This window comes from Cebus imitator, unplaced genomic scaffold (assembly GCF_001604975.1).
Source record: "Cebus imitator isolate Cc_AM_T3 unplaced genomic scaffold, Cebus_imitator-1.0 Scaffold243, whole genome shotgun sequence".
NCBI classification, from domain to species: domain Eukaryota; kingdom Metazoa; phylum Chordata; class Mammalia; order Primates; family Cebidae; genus Cebus; species Cebus imitator.
In genome coordinates, this window is record NW_016107558.1 from 97214 (window position 1) to 115624 (window position 18411).

At 38.3% G+C, this 18411-nt stretch overlaps 1 long non-coding RNA gene across 1 annotated transcript in view; it reads right to left on the minus strand.

The window, feature by feature from the left end:
* The window catches only part of LOC119466949, a 30138-nt gene extending 19365 nt beyond the window's left edge, over positions 1-10773 (minus strand). Inside the window, exon 1 of the long non-coding RNA XR_005195460.1 lies at positions 10631-10773. This is a non-coding gene — a long non-coding RNA (uncharacterized LOC119466949). The remainder of the gene's footprint in view (positions 1-10630) is intronic.
* Between the last annotated feature and the right edge of the window lie 7638 nt (positions 10774-18411).

Consider the following 18411-nt stretch of genomic DNA (forward strand, 5'->3'; position numbering starts at 1 on the left):
TTTTTGTGAGACAGAGATTAGCTCATGTTGCCTAGGCTGGAGTGCAATGGCATGATCTCGGCTCATGACAACCTCTACCTCCTGGGTTCAAACGATTCTCCTACCTCAGTCTCCGAGTAGCTAGGATTATAGGCACACACTACCACGCCTGGCTAATTTTTTGTATTTTTAGTAGAAATGGAGTTTCTCCATATTAGACAGGCTGGTCTCGACCTCCTGACCTCAGGTGATCCACCCGCCTCAGCCTCCCAAAGTATTGGGATTACAGGCGTGAGCCACCGCCCCCGGCCCTCTTGATTTTTATTTGACCTTTCTTCTTGTTTGTCTGTTTTCATGGTCTTAATGCAACATTCTGCTTCTCTATATCCTAAGAAAAAGGAAAAAATTTACCTTTCTATCTTCCCCTCAACATACAAACTTTACTAAAAGAGGTTGTGCTCTTCTCTTATCCTCTTCCATCATTTAGGACTTCATTTCAGAGATCTTGAATAAAACATATAGATGATAATGTCATGATCTGGAATAGAATCTGCATTTGTGACTGACAAGAGAGGTTGTAAAAATTATAATTTCTGACTCCTTGTTTTCTCATTATACTAATGTGCTTTTGGAGGATCAACACTGTCCGTTATCCATAATTGTATCTACAAAACTTGACACCTTGTTTTCCACTATGGAGTAGACAGTATATATTTTAATGTGCATAATTGTCCTGGTTATTATCATAAATCTGTTGGACATGTGTTGTGTGATAGCATAATTTATGTGTTAAAACACACACATACTCTTTTCTTTCTCTCTGTCTCTCTCTCAACCATACACACACACAAACACACACAGAGAGAGAGAACAGTTGTAATCATCATTAAGCCATTTTCACTTGGAAATATTTTCAGAATTAACCAAGGAAAATTAACCTTCAGATTAGTGGACTTGACTCCATACAAATGGTAAAAGTGAAAACAATATGATTCAAATATAAACACATTTTTAAAAGCAAAAGCTCATATTGCTTAATGTCTCCTTTATTCTGGTTTGTATAGTAGCTCCATGGCTATACAGTATAGGTACAATTATGATTAATTTCCAGGCATAAGCTCTTGATCTCAACTGAACCATTATTTTCATGCAGAAAACAAAGAAAAACTTCCTAGAGTCCTATTTCTTGTGTCAAAATCAACCTTAACTTTAGTTCACTAATCCTTTCCAAGGACCCCAGTTGATCTACTTAATTTTTCTTTTAAATGCTATCTTACTAGAGTATTTTTTTTTCATAGTTTAGTCAAAAATCATTGTAATAACAAATGTTCTATGAATATTGAATTCTATGATAAATTTCCCTTGGTGAATCTCTAGTGTCAACCATTTTGAACGTTAGACATTCCTTGGGCAATCTGGAAGTCAAATATTCTGGACTGCATGCTGAACTTCCCATAAATTCAAGCTGTCACTGCTGTCTCACTCTGCTGATCAGCCAACCATGTCAAGAGTGCTGTCATTGACTTAAGAGAGACAAGCAAACCCTTCAATCATGTTGTTTCCAAAGGAAAGCAGAGAAGAAAAAATACAACATTTTCTTTTTTCTTCTTTGGCCTAGGATGGTGAAGCAAAATTAGCTTAAAATTATAGTAATAATAACAACATTTGCTATTTTACTTTTGTAGTATTAACCATTTAATCCTCATGACATTCTAATAGATATCATAATGTTACCCATTTCACAGGTGAAGAAAATGAGACATTGAAAGGTTGTACAATTTGCCCAAGTAAAACAGCTAGTAAGGATCAGAGCTTGAATTCAAGCAGTCCAAGTTCATAATGCTATGAGGATCAACACAATTCTACAAATGGGTGTATTTTAGGTCATAGAGTTTTATAGTATTTAATTCCATTTAAAATTAGAACATTGAAGAAAATGTCTTTGTTTCTTTTAATACTACCAGAAATAAATTACTTTCTATTAGCTTCAAAACCCTTTGCTCATTTAAGCCATCCTGATAGGTTTCAGGTTTGTGATGGTTGTTGTTGATGCGTGTGTGCCTTTAAGACAATCATTTTAAAGCCATATGTCTAACTTATACTTATTAATTTTTATCATTTACACTCACCACCATCAAAACTAAAGACTCTTCCTCCCTTAAGCTCATTTCATTCGAATGCAAGAGTGAGCACTAATTTAGGGCCTACTGTTTACCAGACACTGTTATAAATGCTGAACTTGATCCTTAAGCCTCACGTCCATCATTTGATAAAGCAGTTTTATTTTCTTTTTTCTTTTTTTTAATGGTAAAACCCATCTCTACTAAAAATACAAAAATTAGCCGGAAGCAGTTTTATTTTCTTCATTTAACAGATGAGGCTTAGACTGGGTAAGTAACTTGTCCAAATATACACAGCTCATAAAGGGGACAGCTGACGCTACAAAACCTAGCTGTCTTCTGCCCTCAAAGCACGTCTTATTTCCTCTCTATAATAAAACATGACTTCAAGAGTAGTATCCTAAATAAATATGTCAAATATTCTACATTATAATTTTAAAGTTATAGTTCCTTGGAGACAAATTTGATTCCCAAAACATATTTTGGCAATTTTGTTTTTCAAAATATACTTTCTGAACATTTTGTTGTTTTACCAAAAATAAGTTAAATATACCATCATCCATATTTTTCTAACATAGTGTAGAGAATTTTGTTTCAAATTTTATTGGTGAAATAATTGCAAGAACCTCCCTTCATTAAGGAAATGGAAAAATAAAGAAGAAAAGGAAAGAACAAATGTAACCATTGCTGATTTTACTGTGGATTTGATAAACATTAGTCAAAAACACATGTAATAGGCCACATATTATTAAAAATGCACCATACAATTAGTGCTATTTCATTGTCATTTTGCTACTTAGCATCAACGGGCTCACTGCCCAAGGTACACAGAGGACAATACCAGGCCACCAGCTTTGAGAAAAGAAAAGCTTTATTGAAAGTCACATGGCAAGGAGACAGGAGGAAATGCTCAAATCAGTCACCCCGAGCTAGTGTTGGGTCTGGCCATGGGGTGATGCCAGATCTCAATATGATTGGATCCTGTGTACTGCCATGCAGTGTCTGCTTCTTAATTCAGTCCCTACGGCTAGGTCTGAGCACTCAAGGTCCCCTTATGGTAGCACACTTAAGCTCATCTGGGCATGCTCAGAGTATGTGACCTTTAACCTTGGAATCCATGTCAACTAATAAACAACTCACAGTTTTGTTACATAAAAGTTGAGCCAGATTGGTCTGATGTAGCTACAATTTACTACATGGAAACTGAGTAAACAATATGAACACAATGGTGCTGGTGAGACAAATGAGCACTGTGGACAGCAGGCAAGATTCATGAGCACCCGTTTTCTAGATACGGCCTTCCAATCTCCTAAGCATCATTCTTCACCCATGCATGCAATGACAGGGTGTTCTGTTTCTCAAGGGAGCCACACATATTTTACCACTTTATTAGGCTGCTTAGTTCAGATGGGCCGCTAAAGTGACGAATTAACTATTAATTTTCTTAAATAAGAGATGGCTGAAGGTCAGTCCTGAGGGTCTAAGCACTCCTTAAAGTTTCCCTTTAATTCTAACAAATAACTTGTATGTGAGGCACACAGATATTTTGTCTTCTGAAAACAAGAGCAGATGTGCTTTGCACAGTCTACGGGGGAAAGAAAAATGTGCTTGCTTAACATGAATTGCTTGTAGGAGCAGATATATCTATAATGCAATACTGTTGAGTTCAATGAGAAGGGCATTATTTTTTTTTTTCCTTTCTGCTCTGAGCACAGGGTAGAGAATTTAGTCTAAAGGCTTATTATGTGGCAAAATTGCAATAACCTCCTTTCATTAGCAAGAGAAAAAAAAAGGAGGAGGAGAAAGAGGAGCAAAGATTATAACCGTTGTTGGTTTCACTGTGGGCTTGTTAACCTTAGTCAAAAATACGTGCTGACAGGCCACTGAGCTCTGATGGTACTAATAGTCTCTTTTCTTCGAGCTTCATGATACTTCCTTAAAATATGCACACAAAACTTCCTGTCCTGATACCTAGCACCTCTGAGCCTGAGCTGTCTATGATTAGAGTCGGTACTTATGCTGTGAGATAATCCATCATGGTGGGTTTTGTTTGTGGTTCGCGATAATTAATGATGATTCCACAGAACAGCAGTTACACAACATAGAAGAAATTCATCTTCTAAAGGTCAGCTAAGAGTTGAAGCATGAGGTAAAATAAGCCCATAGCTGTTAGGTATTTTTTTACCAATCAATCTTTGTGAGTTTATTTGTTTTTTTCTTTTGAAAGACATAATGAAAATGTTCATACCTTAATAAGGCATTGTCTGAAAATTACTCTTTTAGTTGCCTTAGAATTAGAATAGATTTTTTTTTAAGTTTTTTAGGAAAAGAACTGATTTTGCTTAGAAAATACACCATCAGGCCATTTGGCAGGTATATGAAGGGGAAGGGCGTGAACTCACACTAGCATCCAATACTCACCTCACTCAAAGACATGGTCATAACCCTACAAGAGTAGTCACTAAAACTTTCGGGTGTGGACTAGGGGTGGAAGGAGAGAGTGTGAGGGAAAAGTGCCTGATGAATTTCTGTAGCAGGTGGAGTTAAGGGAAGACACGGCTGTGTATAAACCCACTCTCTCACCATTCAACCGTCAGCACACACAGAAATACCTTCGTGGGTACAAGGAAAGAGGGCTGCATTTCAAATTTTGGCACAAAAAGGGAAAACAGGGACAGGGATGTCAAAGCCAGGAGTGAAATGTCTTCCCAAGAATCCCCAATGATATTAGGAAGCACATCAAATTATCCACCACCAGCTTGTGGGTGTTTGAATCAAAACGCATTGAAGTCTAAAAAATGGGGGTGGCCCCAGCTACACCTTGAGGTTATTTTATTTTATGTATAAATGATTTAAAGTTCCGAAACTTGTGTTGGTAATGACAGACACTGATGGTGACAGTCATCTCAGCTATAAAAAGCATCAGAATAAATATGGTTTCTAGCCTTGGTTGCATTAACTAAACTGGACAGGTTAGTGACAAGCCATTTCAATTCTTTCTACTTCAGTTTTTTCACCTTAAAACAAATCATGCTTAAAAACTTGGTGACACCATGAGATTTAATATTTAATGTAAGAATGCCTGAGAAAGCATAAACTGCTTATTGACTACTTTGTGCCAGATCCTATTGTAAGCAGCATGCATGTATTTGATCATTTAATCCTCCATCATCCACACAGGCATCCTATGAGGTAAATACTATAATTTTTTGATTTATAAATAACTGAATGAGTACTAAGGCATAAGTTTCACAGAGAGTGAAGGGTCAAGTTTTGGGGGCACTGTGATATCTTCCTTTGTTCAATAATCATAATACCTTTAATTTTTTAATTAAATTTTTATGTTCAGTTGAACATATTTGTGGTGGTGCATGTGATATTTTGATACTGTCATACACTGTGTAATGATCAAATCAAGGTAATTGGGATATCCATCACCTCAAACATTTATCTTTTCTTTGTGTTTGGAACATTCCAAACCTTTTCTTCTAGTTATTTTGAAGTATACAGTAAATTATTGCTAATTGCAATCGTCCTGTGGTGCTAGTGAACACTAGATCTTATTCCATCAAACTATATTTTTGTTCCTTCTTTAAGCAGTCCCCCTTTATTTCCCCATCTCCTCTCCCCTTCCCAGTCTCTATAACCACTATTTATTCTCTGCCTCCATAAGAATGAAGGGTCGAGCTTTTAGGGCACTGTGATGTCTTCCTGATATGCCTAATTGGATAGACCACAGTCTGCAGTTATTCATTCCAGCACTAATCTAAGATGTTACTGTGAAGGCTTTCTGTAGATGGGATTCAATTCCATAAGCGTTGACATTAAGTCATGTAATTATCCTAGACAACCTGGTGGGCCTGCTTCAACCAGTTGAAACGCCTTAGTAGCAGAGCTGAGGCTTCCCTGGAGAAGAAATTCTGCCTGAGGACAGCACTATCAACTCTTTCCCAGGTGTTCCAGCTTGCCCTTCCTGAAGACCAACCTCCACGACTGCATAATGCAGTTTCTTATAACACATCTCTTACTTGTGTCTCCTACTGGCTCTGCTTCTCTGCTGGTACCCTGACTGATTCAGACATGAGACCTGCGTACTTCACCACTGGGCCATTCTGCCTTCCATCACTTCAGCCTCAACCTTTCCTTCCCCCCTTCAATGTATTTAAAAATGATCAGAAATGCGTTGCTTTTTAGAAAGGGGGAAGACAAGCATGATTCATTGGCTCAGCCAAGATCATAAAGTTACTGTAAGTCTAAAGAAAATCAATCATCTGTAACTTTCAACAATTATAAAAACAACTATTTCTATCCAGTGTGGCCTGTATTCTGCAGCACTGACACAACTCTCTCACCCTTGGCCTCATAGAAAAATCCACTAGCGCATACTCCAGATTTAATGCTGGACAATAGCCTCAATTAGATCACAGAACTAAAGCCTAAGAAGATACAGGCATCTGTTTCATTTCCCTCAAGGGGCAAAAGGCATCAACTTTACTGCCCATACACGGTCATTAGCATTTCCCTTCACAGCTGTCACCTGAGGAGCATACCTTAAGGAAGTAGAATGTGGAGCCAGAGGGAAAACTCTGTCGTCGCTGAGGAAGTCCAGGTTGCCCTTGTCTTCATGTTCAAATGCTTTGCTCCAGCTGTGTGGCCTTTTTAGTGCTGGCTAACAGTGAGTGAGTTAAAGCAGCTGCTTGTCATTCATGTATTAAAAGCTAAGCATCTGTGTCTTTCAAAGTCATATGAAGGAAACAGACAGGATTCCAAGTTCCTAGTTTATTAATGGCCCCACTTATCCATAAGCACACACTTTGCTCAGGTATATCATCAGAACTCCTAATTATAATGCTATAAATTACAGCAGAGAATTAAAGGCAGCTATAGAGGAAGGAAGAAATATTAATATTACTAAAATGAGAAGGTAATGGAGTTACCCTCTTCCTTCTGAGCCAGCTCTGGTTGTTTAAAATAAGTCCTAATAACAGTGCTAAATGAACTCAAAGCGCAAATGAATATTAAACTGATCTACTGCAGAAATTTTTATAACTGGCTTATTAAAGTCATTATCATTACCAGGCAGATTTGAGTCATCCTTAAGAATGTGAAAGGTGAGTGTGATGGTTAATTTTATGTCAACTGGATTGGACCACAGTGCCCAGATATTTGGTCAAACATTATCCTGGATGTTTCTGTGATGGGTTTTTTTAGATGAAATTAGCATTTAAGTTACTGGACTTTGAGTAAAGCAAATTATACTCCATAACGTGAGTGGGCCTCATACAATCAGTTGAAGACCTCAATAAAACACAACTGACCTCCACCACCTCACCTCTCCACCCCCTACCCCACATCAAGAAGGAATTCTGCCAACAGAGAGCCTTGGACTCAAATAGCAACTCCCCTCTAGGTCCCCAGCCTGCTGGCCAACTCCATCAGATTTTGGACTCACCAAGCTTTTATCATTGCATGAGCTGATTCATTAAAATAAAGCTCTCTTATGTATATCCACATACTGTTTGTTCTGTTTCTCTGGAGAACAGTGGCTAATACAGTGAGTGAACTGACTACACTGGAAATAACAAGATGAATTTCAGGAATGTAGACAGTGAGAACCCAGTTACATTAATGGAGTAATTACTACTTAATTTTAATTATAATATTCTTTGCTAGCATTGTGAGACTTTAGTACCCAAACCCAAAAGAAGCAGTTTTTATAGCATATGCTAATATATATGCAACAAATAACGGAGTGCTCATGGCCAAAAATGTCCCTTCCAAAGAGCACATGCCAATTTCAGGGCCACTAAATGCCAAACTGCAGTAAAGTTCTAGGACTTTTGACACATATCCAGAAATAAGCAATGAGTCCTAGAAATCCAGGAAATTGACAACTCATGAATCTAACTAATATTTATTAAACACCATTATCACAGGGAGGCAACAGTGGTGAGTGACAGCAAAACAGTCCCTGATGTCATGGAGCTCAGAATCTGAGGAAGAAGTGGATCACACAAATGTATAAATGAAGACCGGTGCTATTAAGAAGGATGCCTGGTTACTTTAGAGAAGCTATCAGAGGCAGCCCAGATTAATGTGAAAAGCCTCTGCACAGAGCATAGTCTACAAGCCAGCAGCATTAACATCACTTGGGAGCTACTTAGAACACAGGATCGCAGGCCCCTTTCTAGACCTGCACTTTAATAAGATCCCCAGATAACTGGTGTTCACATTACATTTGAGAAGCAGCCGGTTTAAGGGATAAAGAAAACTGATTTACTGTGGATAGTACATTTTGGTTGAGATCTGAAAAGAAGAGGGAGAGTACACAAAGCAGAGGAAGCAGTGATCATTTCTTTGAGGCAGTCATTGCTAATCGACAAATATTTCCAATTCTCTTCCCAGGTGTCTTGTAGGACTGCCCTTCCCTAAGCCCATGAAGCTGGGTCTGACCTAGTGACTGGTTCTAGCTAGGGAAATATGAACAGAATGGACCTATGTCACTTCTGCTGGGATTTTTAAGAACGGTTGTGTAGTCCGTCTGCTGTCTCCGTTCTGCCATGATAATCGCAGTGTATATTTAGTAACAGCTCAGTCAATGGAAACCTGGAGCAGAAATGTCAATTGACCTAGACTGAACATGGGGCTTGAAAGAGCAATAAATTTCATCATACTAAGCCTCTGAGGTAGGGTGGCGATCTGTTCCTCCCTAATTAGTATACTCTATCATCAATGGATTCATTCAACTGGTACCCACTGAGTGCATATGAAGTATCCAGCAAATTCAGGCTCTGGGGATTCTGTGATGAAATTAGCCAGGCAATACCCTGCTAAGTCTTCTCTTTGTCTAGAGAAAGATAGCCAAATAAACAACTAGAAAAATAATTTCAAATGGTGGTAAAATGTAAGAAGAAAGTGAAACAGAGTGGAGAGACTAGATGGGATTATAGGGCTCTTTCTTTTTTTATTTTATTTTATTTTTTTTGAGACGGAGTCTCACTCTGTAGCCCAGACTGGAGTGTAGTGGTGCAATCTCAGCTCACTGCAACCTCCACTTCCCAGGTCCTGGTTCAAGAATTCTCCTGTCTCAGCCTCCCGAGTAGCTGGGATTACAGGCACGCACCACCATGCCCAGCTAATTTTTGTATTTTTAGTAGAGATGGGATTTCACCATGTTGGCCAGGCTGGTCTTGAACTCCTGACCTCGTGATTTGCCCACATCAGCCACCCAAAGTGCTGGGATTATAGGCGTGAGCCACCTCACCCAACCCTGGGCTCTTTCAAAGGAGTTGGTCAGGTCAGGGACAGCCTCCCTTCTCCAACGAGCTGATATGTGACCTGGTACCTGGATAAGAAGAAAAACTCAGCCATTTGAGCATCTGGAGAAAGAGCCTGCTGGGCAGGGGAGAGGAAGTGCAATGGCCCTGAGATAAGAAAAAGTTTGGCATGAGAAAGTAATGGAAGCATAGTCGCTGTGAAGCCCAGCGGTAAACATGCAGAAGGTGGAGAATGGTTTAAGATGGGGATGGAGAAGCAGCTGGAAATCAGATCCCAGAGCTTTCAGGTCTGTTCAGAGGTTTGTGTTTTATTCTAAGTGCAATGGGAATATGTGATCTGAACTATAATAGTATCACTCTGGGTACTATATTCAGCAGAAGCAGAAACCTTGTAATGTGGAGAGAGCGAGCACAGTAGGAGAACTAAAAGAAGGCTAATCTAATGTGGGTAACTTAAAAGGGCAGAGAAATGCAATCCAACTAGCAGCCTAGAAGGATAGATAACAGGAAATATTAAGTGTATAGCATTAATGACTAGCATCACCCTCTGTTCACCAAATATTTGATTTCTTCTCCTTTCCCCATGTACCGTATAGTCTACTCCTCCCTAAAGGGGACAACCCCAAGGTCCCACCAGTCAGAGGATCAGCTCTGAGTTCAAGATCTCCTGGTGATGCATCCTAATTCCTGTATCAGATAATGTGGTAGTTTCCGTATCAGGTTTAGGTGTGATTTCACTTCATCCAGAAATCTATGAACTAAAAAGATGACTTGGCCAGGTATGATGGCTCATGCCTGTAATCCCAGCACTTTGGGAGGCTGAGGTGGGCAGATCACTTAAGGTCAGGAGTTCAGGACCAGCCTGGCCAACATGGTAAAACCCCATCTCTACTAAAAATTTAAAAAATTAGACAGGTGTGGTGGTGCACGCCTGTAGTCTCAGCTACTCAGGAGGCTGAGGCAGGAGAACCGCTTGAACCTGGGAGGCAGAGGCTGCAGTAAGCCGGCCAAGATCACATTACTGCACTCCAGCCTGGGTGACAAAATTAGACTCTGTCTCAAAAAAAGAAAAGGTGACTTACGTGCCCAACTCCCACCCCAACACACACCCACACCCAATATGCAACTCCAGAATAAATAAATAATAATTCTAAAGATATTCACATTCAGAAAAGGGAAGAATATCAGATACATGGCAGGCACTTGATAGCAATTCTGGAATCCCACTAGGCAGTGATTGTGAAGGTTTACTACCTTAGGCACAGAGAATGTTTCCATATTAAACTGCAGTTCTTATGTCTTGAAAGGGTTCTCTTGTCCAGTTTTCCAAAATTCTTGACTCCATCCTCTAAGATGTTCTTCCTTTGAGATTCTCCTTGCCTTCAATCTGGAATGTATATTGAAGAATCATGCACTTCCATGTCTACCCATCTATAATTCTTTATTTTAAAGTTTCAAATAGTCACTGTCTCTTTCAGTTCCAGCTTGTGATTCATTTGACAATACAATTCTCTGAAGACCTTATTCAGTTTCTTCAATACCTATATATATATTTTTTCAGACACACTTTTGCTTGTGCTTTTGATACTTTTGCTTTATCACACCCAAATCTCTTGTCTCTTTTCCTCTGGACATAACTAAGAGATGTTGGACTATCCAGTTTAGGTGAGAGAGCCATTTTGTCTAATTAAAAAGATTTAGGCACCACGCCTTTACTATGTCATTGATCTGAGTCAAACGTTTTAACAGTAGATGTGACAGTTATACCTAGAATTCATACTTGCTGCAAGAGTAATTCCTCAAAGACCTTCTCAGCTTTATCTTTTAAAAGGGTAAGATTCCTTACTACAAATCCTCAGACTAGAATCTCTTTCTTCCTACGTACAAATTGGCCAGTTCTTTTCTAAGCTCATTATTGTTTTATTAGCCCCCTGACAAATGCAGTCAACGATAACCAAAATCAACTTCAAATGTACTTTACAAACTATGCACTTCCCTAGAACAGGGTTTGGTAATCCTGTAGTCGAAATCCAGGAAGCAGCCTGATTTTGTAAAAGGGGAACTACAGATTGTAAAAACAAGCAGTGAAGAATGTGCAACAGGGACTTACACACTTTGAAAAGCCTAAAATACTTACTGTCTCTTTACAGAAAATGTTTGCCAAGTTCTGCCCTATAAGTACAAATACTTGCCTCCCAGATTAAGCTGCCATCTTATCCAATGTCTCATCCCTGCATAACATGAGCTAACCTCCTTCTAAATTCCAGACTTCCCTTGCCACCTACCAATCATGAAGTCAAAGCCACACATTTTAGGTTGTTTTAAGGCAACACCTCCATTTCTTGGTACCAACAGCTGTATTCATCAGATTAGGCTAGGTCATGCTGCAAGCCTCTGCTTATCAATCTTTCTGGAACCACGCTGATGGAGATTTCATGCCATTGCAATCTTCCACGAGCATCATAACAAGGACAAAAGGAAGTTGGCAAATTGTGCACTGCCTCAAATCTTCTGCCTGAAAATGACACATTTTATTTGCGAAAGTAAGGCACATGGCCATGGTAACTTCAAGGTGTAGTGGTTTACTTCAAGGTAGCCATGGTTTTCTCCCCCCTGGAAGAGATAGTAAACAAAAAAGAATTGATGATGGTTGCTAATAGCTGTCACACCTGCAGTCCCATTCCACAAAAATAACCTCTACTAGGGGCTTGGAAACATCTTTTCACTTTGTTGCATGCATATACCTAAATATTACATTCCCCTAACATTACCTTTTACATCATGATCATTATCTGCATTCATACTTAAAGAGCAGTGACCATGACTATTTTGCCTATCATAAGATAGAGCACAAGGAATGGAATGAACTCTATTATATTAATGAATGAATAAACTAATGTCATTATTTTTATGTTATTTAATAGTTTCTATGATTATCTTATTAATGATTTTTCTTATATGTTTTACAAATATTTGAACCTTTTATTCCCATCACCATAAAGAATGAAAATTGAATAGTGCCTATACCCCTTCGCCTCCTAGACTATGCTAAGTATTTAAACAGAATTTGTTCTTAATCTCTGTCCCCTTCTTACATACTCTGCTTTTCTTTATTTTTATTTTGCTAATTTGGAATTTTTAATCTAGATTTATACTAACTTTATTTCACATTATGATTATTCCATTTTTAGAAATCATTCTTAATATTATTTTAAATTTGCATGTACAAAATCAACCATACTTAGATGTACCTGTAAGTTATATGCCCTTACTGTCTATCAATGTTTCCTCCAATTTTCTTGAGCTCTTTATTTTGATTCATTCATTGTTTGACTACAATACTTCAAAAAATTTTTTTTCAGAACTAGTGTATGGTGAATGGTATTTCTGAATCTTTGCATGTCCAAATATAACTTTCCTTTGCATTCACATGAATGATGGTTTGTTTGGATCTTGAAATGGAGCATGAAAGTTGTCAGAATCAAAATGGAGTCAATTGTGTTAAAAACTGGGGAAGATAGGAAAGGCCATGAAGGGAAGCTTCTCATGCACAAAATAACTATCCCAAAAGATTGCAAAACCCACAATTTCGCACAAAGACTGTGCAACCTTACATACACACAAAAAAACTTCTGTGAGGATACCTGCCCAGTAACTGTTTGTTCAACACTGGACAAATTCCACTCTTGTTATTGACCCCTGTAGTGAAGGATTATTATCTCAATACAATTATGTAATCCTCCTCATTTTTCTTTAAAAAGTCTTTGTTTTCCTTTACCACCCTGAATGAGAACATAGTTTACTATAGCACACATATCCCCATTGCAATGTCTATTCCCAAATAAATATCATTTCCTTTCAAAGTGTCTCCCTCTCTGTTTGTTATTTAGGATAATGGGAGTCATAGTCCACTTGCACTCCAAAGTTTGAGAAGCCCTAGTCTAGGCTGTATTTTCTACTCTTGTGGACTCCAGTATGAATTACCAGCTATTGCCTTCCTGTGAAACATCACTGTACGCCAGTATGCAGATTCTGAGTAGGGTGAATCATTGTGGACATAGCAGGGAAAAGCAGGCACGTGGTGGAGATTCTAGCGCCACCTCACTTCATTTCCAAAGCTATTCCCACCACGTCTAGCCTACGAGAATGATAAGTCCACTTGTTGCAAACGTGAAGTTCAAACTGTGCCCTCAAATCCTCTAATCACTGCTCTCTAGGCTTTCTCTATCATGCCCACATCATCCTTCCTCGGTCACCTCATGTGGGGTAGTGGAGAGACTCCTAGAGAAATCTGTGTTTCATTAGAATTAGAGCTACGCACTGAACTATTGACCGTTCTCCCTTCTGCTGGCTCCATGAGTTGTGTTAGGAGCTCCCTGCACCAAATCTTCCCCTACATTAAGTAAACAGAGCCGAAGGGAACGCTGTGGTAAAGGCTGTGTCAGCTGCTGTGTTGGTTTTCTACTGCTATGTCATAATCACAAAGTTAACAGTTAACGCAACACCCATTTTGCAGGCCAGTTTTCTCCTCTGGGTTTCACAAGGTGACGGGAGGGCTGTGTTCTCTTCCAGAGCGTCTGGGGATGAATTCACTTCCAAGGCTCATTCTGGTTGCTGGCAGAATTGAATTCCCTGAGATTATAGGACTCAGGTCCTGTGTCCCTGCCAGCGATCAGTCCAGGGTGGGTTGTTCTCAGTTTTTAGAGGCTGCCCACTTTCTTTTTGGGGTGGCACCTGTCAAAACCAGCGAATTCCCTTCACAGCAGTTCTTCGATTTGCATTTGAATAAATCAACAGGGAGCAGGAATTTTGTGGGACATCTTTTGAATTCTGCCTCCTGCAGCTGCACTATGCAAATGATTAGGAAAAATCTGCAAGTCCTTATTTTGAAGTAATTTTCCAAGTGCCCACGGTACATCCTTACTCTCACTCCTGCTTATCACTTGGAGGATTTTACATAGAAAACACTTCCCTTACTTTTCAGGAAACCCCTGCTTTGCTGGTGATGAACCACTCAGCATTTCCCTTCCGCATAAAAATCACAATGACTTAATTTCAAACAGAAACGCCTCAAAGTCTTGTATCTATGACAGCCTTCCCTCTCCAGCAGGACTCAAAGATTATTTTGTTCTAATGTGTCTTTGGCCAATAAAATGGAATTTGGAGAGTTTGAAAAGGTACATTTGTGAGTTCAATTCACTGTCTAGAAACCATAAAAAAAGATATGAGGAAAAAATGTATTTCTCTTGGGTATTATTGCCATTGGTGAGTTCCACAGTGCTAACAGACTGTAGTAGGAATTTGAATGAAATGGAATTGAATGAATTCTATTTTAATAAATGAACTGAATATGACAGCTCGAAAGTATCCAAGAGCTAAATTTAAAATGTCAAAGGTTATGTAAATCTTACATGTTTAGCTAACCCTCTAATGAGAAAGACTCACAACACTGAAGTCTCAAATCCTTTTTGAGAACGCTGAAGAGAGAAGCCACATAATTTGAGAGTGTCATAACCGGGAGTCCTAGAAAGAGAAAGATCAAACAGCAAATGTGAATTTAGGCCATGAAGAGGTTTAATTTAAAAGCTGAGAGCAAAATCACAGTCCTTTCATAATTATTATAAGGAGATGTTGGGTACCCTCACTCTATGGCAGAGCTGTGGTGCCTAATGAACAGAGACCATTTCTCTCCTGCTTGGCTTATTTTATCCCTAATCAGCAGCAGTACTTCAAATTAGCTTCACAATCTATTGGCCTCTCTCAGCCATAAAAGCCTCTTCTCTCTTTTGATATTAGCATAACTCCCCATTGCAAATAACAGAAAAAAACTCCTACTTGAAGGTTATATGCTTCCTTGTGGATGGCCCACTTCAAAGGGTTCTTGGCATGGCCCAAAGAGAAATAAAATAAGATGAGGGAAGTACAGCAGCTGTGTTTCTAAGACAAGAGGCTGTGAGCTGAAAAACACCACGTCGATTAAGGTCAGGGCAGCCGGGAAGGTTGAAGTTCAGCCAACAGAGGGCTGAAGTACTGAACTTGAAAACTCTAGAACCTGGGAAGTGTCGGCATTAAACTCAAGAACACTATGGAAAAAACCAGTTTCATTGTATACGTTCAGTTCTGTATGTAGATGTTGGAACATTCAAATGGTTTGAAGTATTGGCTTTAAAATCCATCATTTGGGGTGTTGGATTATCTGTTACTCACTTAACACCAGTAGCACCCAGCTATGGATAAATTGTCTGTGATAGTTGTGTTTAATGAGATCAAGATTTTAAAATGGTGACCACTGATTTTCCTCTTCTATTTTATTTAACCTCTGTTATCTCACAAATGTGTCTGAAAGTACTATTAACTGAGATAGTACTTTCCCGCACTTAACCAAGACATTTGAGAATTGCCAAAAATAACCTACCTCAAAATATATTTACACATGCATCCTCTAAGTGAAGGAACAGAGGGCTCACTAGAGTTGGTTGGCCCTCCAATGACCACAGCAGTAGATGTTGATGCTTAGGAATGATAGATATAATACTTGAAGAAAGAAATTGCCAGTTGAAGCTTTTGTTTGAATTTGCCACTTTAGCATTCATGGCTTTTTGTTATGGCCAAGTTAAGTTGTTATGGAATTAGAAAATTTTGCAATTTTTTTAAGTGTTCTTTTAATAAATGTCTACACAAGTCCTCTGCTCATTTTTTTTTCTGTTTTTTAACTTTTATTTTAAGTTCATGGGTACATTGCAGGTTTGTTATATAGGTAAACTTGTGTAATGGGGGGCTGGTATACAGATTATTTCATCACTCATTAGTTTAATAACCCATTCGTTATTTTTTCTGCTCCTTTTCCTCCTCACACACTGCACCCTCCAATAAGCCCCAGTGTGTATTTTTTTTGTCTTCTATGTGACCACATGTTCTCATCATTTAGCTCCCATATGTGAGAACATGTGGTATTTGGTTTTCTGTTCCTGTATTAGTTTTTGTCTAAGGATAATGCCCTCTAGCTCTATCAATGTCCCTCCAAAAAACATGTTCTTCTTTTGTATGACTGCAGAGTATTCCATGGTGTATATGTACTTCATTTTCTTTATGCAGTTTATTATTGATGGGCATTTAGATTGATTCCACATCTTTTCTATTGTGAATAGTGCTGAAATGAATATATGTGTTCATGTGTCTTTATAACAGACCATTTATATTCCAGTAATGAGATTGCTGGATCAAATGGCATTTCTTCATATTGGGTCTTTAAGGAATTGCCACACTGTCTTCTACAATAATTGAAATATTTACACTGCCACCAACAGTGTATTAGTTTTTCTCTGCAGCCTCACCAGCATATGTTATTTTTTGACTTTTTAAGAGTAGCCTTTCTGATTGGTGTGCGATGGTATCTAATTTTCGCTTTGTTTTGCATTTCTCTAATGATCAGTAATATTGAGCTTTCATATCATGTTGGCTGCATGTATGTCTTTTGAAAAGTGTCTGTTCATGTTCTTTGTCCACTCTTTTTACGGTGTCATGAATTTTTTTTCCTGTAAATTCAAATTTAAGTTTTCTGTAAATGTGTTTAAGTTCCTTTTAGATGCTGGATATTAGACATTTGTCAGATGCATAATTTTGCAAAAATTTTCTCCCATTCCATAGGTTGTCTATTCATTCTGTTGATAGTTCATTTTGTTGTGCAAATGCACTTTAGTTTAATTAGATCCCATTTGTCAATTTTTGCTTTTGTTGCAGTTGCTTTTGGTATCTTCGTTATAAAATTTTTGCCTATTTCTATGCCCAGAATGATATTACCTACATTGTTTTCCAGGTTTTTTTTTTATAGTTTTAGGTTTTAATTTAAGGTTTTAATCCATCTTGAGTTAATTTTTGTATCTGGTGTAAGGAAAGGGTCCAGCTTCAATCTTCTGTATATGGCTACCCAGTTATGCCAGCTCCATTTATTGAACAGGAGATCTTTTCTTTGTTGCTTGTTTTTGTCAGGTTTGTTGAAGAGCATACAGATGTAGGTGTGTGGCCCCATTTCTGGGTTCTCTATTCTGTTCCATTGGTCTCTGTGTCTGTTTTTGTACCAATATCATGTGGTTTTGGTTACTGCAGCCTGTAGTATAGTTTGAAGTCAGGTAGCCTGATGCCTCTAGCTTCGTTCTTTTTGCTTAGGGTTATCTTGGCTTTGTTCTTTTTGATTAGAATTACTTCAGCTATTCAGGCTCTTTTCAGTTCCATATGAATTTCAAAATAGTTTTTTCTAGTTCTGTGAAAGATGTCATTGGTGGTTTAATAGGGATAATATTGAATCTATAAATTGCTTTAGGCAGTATGGCCATTTTTATGATATTGATTCTTTTTATCCATGAGCATGGAATGTCTTTCCATTTGTTTGTATCACCTCTGATTTCCTTGAGCAGTGTTTTGTAGTTCTCCTTGTAGAGATGTTTCACCTCCCTAGTTAGCTGTACTCCTAGGTATTTGTTGTGTGACTGTATGTGTGTGGGTGTGGGTGTGTGTGTGGCAATTGTGAATGAGATTGCATTCGTGATTTGGCTCTTGGCTTGACTGTTTTTGGTGTGTAGGAATGCCAATAATTTTTGCATATTAATTTTGTATCCTGAAACTTTGCTTAAGTTGTTTAACAGCTTAAGGGGCTTTTTGGCTGAGACTGTGGGGTTTCCTAGATACAGGATCTTATAGTCTGCAAACAGGGATAATTTGACTTCCTCTCTTCCTATTTGAATGAATTTATTTCTTTCTTCTGATTTCCCAGACCAGGACTTCCAATACTATGTTGAATAGGAGTAGTGACAGTGGGCATCCTGGTCTTGTACTGGTTTTCAAGGGGAATGCTTCCAGCTTTTGCCCATTCAGTATGATGCTGGCAGTGGATGTGTCATATATGACTCTTACAGTTTTGAATTATGTTCCTTCAACAACTAGGGTTTTTGTTTGTTTTTGTTTTTGTTTTTTGCTTGTTTTTTTAATTTGTTTCTTTGTTTGTTTTTTGGTTTTTTTTTTTTTTTTTTTTTTTTTTT